General features: G+C 44.6%; 1 long non-coding RNA gene across 1 annotated transcript in view; it reads left to right on the forward strand.

Annotated features, from left to right (window-relative positions):
- The window catches only part of LOC124605825, a 59,255-nt gene extending 54,784 nt beyond the window's left edge, over positions 1–4,471 (forward strand). Inside the window, exon 3 of the long non-coding RNA XR_006978683.1 lies at positions 3,112–4,471. This is a non-coding gene — a long non-coding RNA (uncharacterized LOC124605825). The remainder of the gene's footprint in view (positions 1–3,111) is intronic.
- The last annotated feature ends 1,529 nt before the right edge of the window (positions 4,472–6,000 follow it).

Consider the following 6,000-nt stretch of genomic DNA (forward strand, 5'->3'; position numbering starts at 1 on the left):
CCTGTCTGTGATGCAGCATCAAGGGTAACTGCAGCCATGGTCTCCGAGCTGATAGTCCATGCTGCTGCAAACGTCGTCGAACTGTTCTTGCAGATGGTTGTTGTCTTGCAAACGTCCCCGTCTGTTGACTCAGGGATCGAGACGTGGCTGCACGATCCATTACAGCCATGCGGATACGATGCCTGTCATCTCGACTGCTAGTGATACGAGGCCGTTGGGATCCAGCACGGTGTTCCGTATTACCCTCCTGTACCCACCGATTCCATATTCTGCTAACACTCATTGGATCTCGACCAACGCGAGCAGCAATGTCGCGATACGATAAACCGCAACCGCGATAGGCTACAATGCGACCTTTATCAAAGTCGGAAACGCGGTGGTACGCATTTCTCCTCCTCACACAAGGCATCACAACGATGTTTCACCAGGCAACGCCGGTCAACTGCTGTTTGTGTATGAGAAATCGGTTGGAAACTTTCCTGATGTCAGCACGTTGTAGGTGTCGCCACCGGCGCCAACCTTGTGTGAATGCTCTGAGAAGCTAATCATTTGTATGTCACAGCATCATCTTCCTGTCGGTTAAATTTCGCGTCTGTTGCACGTCATCTTCGTGGTTTAGCAATTTTAATGGCCAGCAGTGTATTAGCAAAATTGAATGTAATACTCGTATGTTAACTGGGTCACATGCAATGTAGAAAGACTGCAAAAAATGAAGTCCGACTACATTAGTTAACACGGTGCAGACCCCACAGAAAAGGGGATTTCTTAATTTCGTAGGCAAGATATTTTTAACAACGTTGGACGAGGTGGATGCTGCATATTAAGATTGATAGAATGGAGTGTAGCTCAAACAACTGCTGAAACTGTCTAAAGAGTTGTAGTCTGGACCACATTGTCTGGTTTGAGCCAGACAGCAGATTGTATCGTCATGTGGGGGTTCGTCCAGATTTACTAACCAGACTGAATCTACTCCCATCCGAAAAGCCCTCAGTCCTCGTTGATCCAATCCCTACCGCTTGTGACGATCGCAAACGGTGCTACCGATGTGCAGGTGTAAATGTGGCACAAAGTACTGGTCATGAGGGAAAGAGACCACCTCTGTGCAGTCGCTTTGCCGCTGTGGAGCATGAAATTGTGTGTGTTACAGTCTTGTTATATGTGGTTGTAATTGCGCCCTTTGTTTGACATGGGTTCATTCTCGTTGCGCGATGTAACGGTCAGCTGCTGTAGTTGACCGTGACTGACCACCTCCTCTCCCTTGGGTAACAGCCCGTTGTTTGGCTGTTCAACCCCCCCCCCCCCCCTGCACACGAAACAATGCTGCAAGCAGTACCAAACTCCTGTGCAACATACGTCCCACTTCGTCCTTATCCCAGTTCGCCTGCGATTCTTCCCTATGTGAAGTCATCCAAATGCCTCTGGCCCATGCTGTAATGAAGAACACCGCGATGGAGCACTGTAACTCCTCGGAGATTGACACACACTCTTTTCCCATTCGTTCAGCTACCACATCTTGCGCAGCCAGCCCCATTTCGCGCTGTAGTCTCAATGACCTCACACCATGTAAAGTCCAACTTTCTGTGCACGACTGGGAGATGTCTGGCAACATGCTACCTTGCTTTTATTCATTTCCACGGAATAATTAATATAGCATATTACTTTATCCATCTTGTCCTTAAGTTTTGCAGAGTGGGTTATATACTCATATACAGATATATCTATCTCTATATCTGTATCCATGGCGAGTGCTGTTGTTTTCATGTATACTCAACAAATGTACTGTATTTTGTTGTAGTGAGTGAGACAAGGCATGTGATACGTCATGGGTCATTAAATCACTGTGAGCCAGGTCACACCATCTCAGGACCCTGTTGTTTGTTGTGGTGATCTTCAGTCCAGAGACTTGTTTGATGCAGCTCTTCATGCTACTCTATCCTGTGAAATCTCCATCCCCCAGTACCTACTGCAACCTACATCCTTCTGAACCTGTTTAGTGTATTCACCTCTTGGCCCCCCCTCTACGATTTTTGCGCTCCACGCTGCCCTCTAATACTAAACTTGTGATCCCTTGATGCCTCAGAATATGTCCTACCAAGCGATCCCTTCTTTTAGTCAAGTTGTGCCACAAATTTCTCTTCTCCTCAATTCTGTTCAATACCCCCTCATTAGCTATGTGATCTACCCATCTAATATTCAGAATTCTTCTGTAGCACCACATTTCGAAATCTTCTATTTTCTTCTTGTCTACACTATTTATCGTCCACATTTCACTTCCATACATGACTACACTCCATACAAATACTTCCAGAAACGCCTTCCTGAGCCGGTCGGTGTGGCCGAGCGGTTCTAGGTGCTTCAGTCGCAGGTTCGAATCCTGCCTCGGGCATGGATGTGTGTGATGTCCTTAGGTTAGTTAGGTTTATGTAGTTCTAAGTTCTAGGGGACTGATGACCACAGATGTTGAGTCCCATAGTGGTCAGAGCCATTTGACTTCCTGACACTTAAATCTATACTCGATGTTAACAAATTTCTCTTCTTCGGAAACGCTTTCCTTGCCATTGCCAGTCTACATTTTATATCCTCTCTACTTCGACCACCATCAGTTATTTTGCTCCCCAAATAGCAAAACTCATGTACTACTTTAAGCGTCTCATTTCCTAATCTAATTCCCTCAGAATCACCCGCTTTAATTCGACTACATTCCATTATCCTCGTTTTGCTTTTGTTGATGTTCATCTTATATTCACCTTTCAAGACACTGTCCATTCCGTTCAGCTGCTCTTCCAGGTCCTTTGCTGTCTCTGAAAGAATTCCGTCGTCGGCGAACCTCAAAGTTTTTATTTCTTCTCCATGGATTTTAATTCCTACTCCGAATTTTTCTTTCGTTTCCTTTACTACTTGCTCAGGACTGATGATGATGATGACTTGACCGCCTTCCCACCCATGGTGAATTCATGAGCGTAGCCCTGAATGAAATTCATGGATGTGCATCACATTTGAAATGGAGCTCTTCGGATGAGGCAGAGTTTTAACTGAGGAATATATGAATAAATTTTTTCGTATCATTCTTAGAGACTCTCGTGCTGTATGTTTTTTTCTTTTTTTTTTCAGAAATGCCGCACTGTCTGCACCCCCCATTGCCTGCATCCACATTATGACCATCATCCCTAAGAATGGCATCATCTGCACTGGAGAGCCAGAGGCCGCAACATGGCCTACGCCGACGATATCCACACCCTCAGCTCCAGTCGTCGCAACACAGAACATGTCCAGACTACAGCGGCTGGTACCGACAGCTTCGCCAGTACGTGGGCCATTGCAAGCAGCAGTGCTCTCACGGATACACACACAATTTGAATGGAGCCTTTGTAGTCTCAGTGAAGATCGTCTCTCAGCCATCAGCCACCTCTCTGCCCATTCCTATAGGAAGGATGAAGATGATCACAAGAGCAGTCATACTCAGTATCTCGAGATGCTCTTAGGGATATTATATTATTTACCCATTTCGATGACACGGTCAGATGCTATGATTTGGTCCTTGCCTGCCTATATGCTTTGGAAAGGGAACTTTTCAATATCGTGAACAATCTGCATTGTGTCGTCATTAAGCGTAGCACTATGATATGCTGCAAGCTCCCTCTCCCCTTCGGAGGGTGTCTCTGAAAACATTGTTATACATAATTGGAGTGATAGTGGCATGATATCGTGGGGTGCCTTAACTGCCGAGTGGTTTGAGGGCCTCATTACAGGCCTGAATGTCTCAGTTTTAAGCAAGAGATTCTGGGAAATCTATGAGTAGAGTCCCGTATCTAGACGTTCACATGCGTGTGTCTGTTCCAGTACATGGCGGATTCATCCTACATTCCTCTTCTGAAGGATGTAGCTGATAGACAGGGTGCTTATAATGTCTAAATAATGACTGCTGTTGCTTTGCTTAGTCACTTCTGGCTTGTGCAAGAAATTATAAGACAAAGGCACAGCATGTCAGTAAATGTCAAATGGATATTTTTGGGAATTATAAGCATGATGGTATTGAACTCCCCATGAGCCATCAGGATATCAGTAAATGTGAGAGGTAGAATCCCAATATGCCTACTCATGTATAACGCCTGAAAGAATACAAGTCAGATGGTGCTGATGATGATAATGTTGTGCATACAGTCGTTGGACCACTTCACCTCTCTAAATTCGCTGGTTGGCATCCGACACATGCAGGTTTGTTGTTAATCTCTCAGGGTGAGAAACAACACTGCCTCGGAATCAAAAATATGTTCCTTCCCCTTTAACCCCCCCCCCCCCCCCCCCACACACACACACAGTTAAGTTCACAGAGGCATAAAAATCATTTCTGTCCAAAGTTCCTGAACTCGTTTATTATGAGTGAGTGATTAACACATCAGGTGGACAGTTCTACATAGGAAACAGTATGTGTAGAGATGCCCACTGAGGCAAATAAATTCTTAAAGTTTAAGAATTTTCTCTGCAAGTAACAAGTACCCTTTGCTGCATACACGGAGTGTCTTCTCGCTGCTGTGATGGCCTGTGACGGTGACTCCACTGACTCACGTAGTGCTCCCTCAGATCAGCACATAACTTCCATGGAAGTGCACCAAGTTGTACGTGAATGTGAGTCGAGTTGTAATCATTTTGGAGTATAGATCGGGTAAGATCCTTCAAGATGGTTGCTCTGAGCTTGAAGACCTTGCAAGAAAAGTTGATGTGATTTACCACACCAACGTTCCCACGACCAACATGCATGAAGACAGATCATACTAAAAGGATGAAGTTGATTGCTATATTCGTGAGCATCCATTAAATAATAAAGATGAAACACCACTAGGGGTCACTGTCAACTAAATCGCAGGTTCGAATCCTGCCTCGGGCATGGATGTGTGTGATGTCCTTAGGTTAGTTAGGTTTAAGTAGTTCTAAGTTCTAGGGGACTGATGACCACAGATGTTAAGTCCCATAGTGCTCAGAGCCATTTGAACCATTTTGTCAATTAAATGGCAAATTCCATTGAGCCGCACACAACTCACGAAACTAGAACTGCAACCTTCCATGACACATACCCGTTTAAATCCATAATTTAAGGGGGTATGATGCCCTCTGCCATGTTGAGCTCTTGACTGATTTCAGTCTGTGCAGTAATAAGATTAGTGTCCTGCCTGACAGCACAGAGAAATATATTTTTTTTTTGGAAAGAGTATCATTAAGAAAGTTGTGCTGCACTTTCTGGACTAGCTGAGTTATGCAGGCACCACAACAAAAACTTGCTGAAACCATGCATCAGAAGATCTGCATCTCACTCGAGTTGCACATCCTGATAATGCTAAGTTTTAGCTCTTAACGAAAAAAAGGCCTTCCCACAGCTACGTGATTACTCTGAAACTCACAGCTAAGTGCGTGACAGAGGATTCATCGAACCACCTTTGAACTACTTCTCTACCGTTCTACTCTCGAAAAGCGCGTGGAAAAAACCACTACTTTAATATTTCTGTGCAAGCTCTGATTTCTATAATTCTATTATGATGGTCATTTATCCCTATGTTGGTGGGCGCCAACAAAATATTTTCGCACTCTGAGGAGAAGGTTAGCGATTCAAATTTCATGAGAAGGTCCTACCGCAGCGAATAACTCCTTTCTTTTAATGACTGCCATCGCAATTCGTGTATCATCTCAGTGGCACTCTCTCCCCTATTTCACGATAATGCAAAACGAATTGTTTTTCTGCGGTCCCACAGCGCACATCAGTACTTCAGAAGAGGGCGGATAAGCACAGTCAAAGTGGCCTCTTTAATAGACCTGTTACAGTTTCTGAGTGTTCTGCCAGTAAATCGCAGTATTTGGTTTGCTCTCCCCACATCATTATCTGTGTAATCGTCCCATTTCGACGGAGAAGCTCAATGAAACCACATTGCCCTACATAACTGTAGTCACCAGCTAAATTAGAGGCACTGCCATAGAGATATTAGGGCTTGTACAGAGGCTTATAGATAG

Source organism: Schistocerca americana, chromosome 3 (genome assembly GCF_021461395.2).
Source record: "Schistocerca americana isolate TAMUIC-IGC-003095 chromosome 3, iqSchAmer2.1, whole genome shotgun sequence".
NCBI lineage: Eukaryota > Metazoa > Arthropoda > Insecta > Orthoptera > Acrididae > Schistocerca > Schistocerca americana.